The following is a 3246-nucleotide window of genomic DNA, read 5'->3' as shown; positions in this document are numbered from 1 at the left end:
TTAATTTATTATTATTATGACTTATAATAATAATTATTAATTATTAATAATTAATTTATTATTATTATTATTATTATTATTATTATTATTATCATTGTGAATTTTGGACTCTCACTTTGAGAGGAACATAGGTTAAGGGTGTTTGAGAATAAGGTGCTTAGGAAAATATTTGGGGCTAAGAGGGATGAAGTTACAGGAGAAATTTTGGGCCATAAATGTTATGCTATTACTTTTTTTTTTCTTTCTTTTAAATACACCTCAACTACTTTCAATCATTTTCTATCCATCTGATTGTGAGTCTGTGAGTCCATACTTCACTGACATAAGGTATACTGTACTAAAAGCCTTTATTCCTAATATATATTATTTTAATGTACCGAAGTACATATGATATTTCCATGCAGATATTCTGCGTCATCATATGATGAAAGAGTAATGGAACGGAGAAAAATTCGGTACATCAAAATAATATATATGATATGCGTAAATCACTTCGTGATTTAAGACGGCGCTTATTCCGTCGGATCCCGGCCAACTAGTCACTCATAACGAGTGCACCTCAGCACATGTGTGGACTTCGGTCCTACGTTGATAGACATCTATGACGTAGTGCAGAGGGCGGCCACTAGAGGGAACCCAAGAGTTGGAGCTTAATCTGAGACGATTCTGTCCGACGCGGGGGTGGTATCCGGTGTGGCTTAGTGGATAAAGCATCAGCACGCAGAGCTGAAAACCCGGGTTCAAATCCCGGCGCCGGAGAGAATTTTTCTCCGTTCCATTACTCTTTCACTTTATTCCTAAGTTTTAAACCAAATTGTATATTGGGAATTGCTCTCTGGCTGAATGCGAGGTATGGCACTTATGGAGATACGTAAAACCATGTAATTCATGATACCGATGATGATAATGATGATTGTGATGATAGATGAAGATACTAGAATCTTAAAAGCGCCGGTCAAGAAGATCGAAATAAGACTTGTAGGCAGGAGGCCGGCAATCCATTCGCCCCATTGTGAGAACTACATCGACTCCTCGTATTTCATTCCGAGATCGTATTGTTGGTTCTTGTAGCCCGCGTCCACGTGTCGTAAAAGAATCTAATTTTCCATTTACACGTCCGTCTGGGTTAGAGGGTCACCGCGGGTCCTATAAAGCAAACCGCTGCTCGTTTGTCTGCTGCAGTATGTGCACGTATAGAGTACACAATGGACAGGACCTGACAGACATTCCACGGAAAACTTTCGACCAAGTCACGTAAACGTATTGACTTGTAACCCCCACTCCTCCCCACGGCGTAGCCCAATCAAACTTCTGGGTGGCCTAGAGTTCCTCAAAATTATTCAAAAGGAAAATGACTACGTAATCGTATCTTGTCTGCTGCCTCCCTCAAGACTTCAACTGTTTTTTTTTCTCTCTTTCCGTTTCTTAGTTACAGCCAAGCATATTTAATACAAAGGAATGCGAGAAAGCTGAGCATTTTATCAGACGTACAGAATAAAATCCGTGTTCATTATCCTATGGATTTCAATGTAAAAAGCCAAACTTTCTAAAGCAGAAGTTCTTTTTCTTTCTTTAACGATCCTGTCGCAACTCAGATCTTATTTTAACGATAATTCTTTTAATTAAGACGTCTACAGTACATAGATTTTATAATGTTTCCTAGGAAACGCTCTTGAGTAGAATAAAAAAACAGCATATAGCATAATTTTGTCTGATGCAAAATGTAGAAAATTAGGTGTGACAGAAATGAACATTCCGAATAGACTATGTCAAAAGGAATGGTGATTTGAGTAGTGGCACAGGTAGAAGAAAAATGTGTAGACATAACTGATATCGCGATGTAAAACAGTAACATTGCATGTGTACCACATAATATACAGGGTGATTCACGAGGATTTAACGTCACTTACGCAGCTTATTTCCGAAGACATTCTGAGCAAAAAAGTCATAGAAACATTTGTCCTAATCTCAATATTTTCAAAGTTACACTAATTTGAAGTTGTTTGTAAAATACCTTTTTACTTTAGTTTTAAGGATAATAGTAATATGCGTTAAAAGAGCGGTATGTTGAAGTTTTCATGTTCGAGGAAAAGTTTGAAAAAGCGAAACGTAGTTGAGCTTTTTTAATTTCCGAGAATTGAAAGAAAACATACCGCTCGTGTATCGTACATTATTTTGTGCGAAGATCGTTTATTACATAACTGAAAGAGGAATTTATAATTAGTTGCAATGAAATCCCCATCTTGGTTTGTGTTCAATGACGGCAAATTTGCAAAACAAAAATAGATCTATATATCTTCAACATTCTTGCTTTAAAATGTTTTCTGTGTTTGCTATACTCCAGCAGGCCGTGATATACGTCTGTCTACCCCCCCCCCCCCCCAGTCTATAAATGCGAACTTAAAACAAACTGCTTCCTTAATGTTACATGCATCACGAATGCAGTAACTTTAGTGGAGTTGTAGAGTTTACTTAATTTTTGCAAATATTTAAAAACAATGATTAACAGTGCAATTTAGGTGAAATTGCAGTGGTAAGTTTCCAATTTATAATTATTACTATATTGAACGTCTCTAAAAATAATATGTTAAAAGCCTAAAGCAGTAAAATCAATATGTCACTTAAGCGGTAAGAAGAGGGAAATTGTTGTGTGTGTTAGGTTGGGAATACTGAATGTGGAATTTTAGACTTACCGCGGATTAGTTTTGTGCGGAAACCAAGCAAATACGCACGATCTCACACAAAAGAATATTACAAATAGAGAATGAATTATTCAGATGTATTATTTCTTTAATTGGCTAGTGTTCTGAAGCTAAAAATTAGTTGTCACTTGCTTTGTACAGATTTTTTTTTTCAAGTTTTAATTAAAAATGACATCATTCTTACGCACTTATCACAAAAATTGTTACAAATCATACGACTTTATGAACTTGATTCTTTACAATTTAATTATGCATCCTAATGTACAGTATTGAATAATTTACAAGACTGGTATGATTTTTAACAATTGTTGTGATAAATGCGTAAGAAAATGTAATTTTGTAGTTAAAAATCGAAAAAAAAAAAATCTGTACGAAGCAACTATGGAATTCACAACACATTTTTAGCTTGAGAATACTAGCTAATTAAAGAAATGATGCTCCTGAATAGTTCATTCTTTATCTGTAATATTATTTTACCGTTAAAACTCAAGAATAATAATATTTTACAAACAATTTCAAATTAGTGTAACTCTGAAAATATTGA

General features: G+C 34.9%; 1 non-coding gene across 1 annotated transcript; it reads left to right on the top strand.

Moving 5' to 3' along the window:
• Positions 1-687: 687 nt before the first annotated feature.
• Positions 688-759, top strand: TRNAC-GCA (transfer RNA cysteine (anticodon GCA)). The gene has a single exon. It is a non-coding gene; the product is annotated as a tRNA-Cys (tRNA).
• Positions 760-3246: the final 2487 nt, after the last annotated feature.

This window comes from Periplaneta americana, chromosome 13, assembly GCF_040183065.1.
Source record: "Periplaneta americana isolate PAMFEO1 chromosome 13, P.americana_PAMFEO1_priV1, whole genome shotgun sequence".
In the NCBI taxonomy this organism is placed as follows: Eukaryota; Metazoa; Arthropoda; class Insecta; order Blattodea; family Blattidae; genus Periplaneta; species Periplaneta americana.
Note: the sequence above shows the minus strand (reverse complement) of the source record. Positions and strands in the feature narration are given on the sequence as shown.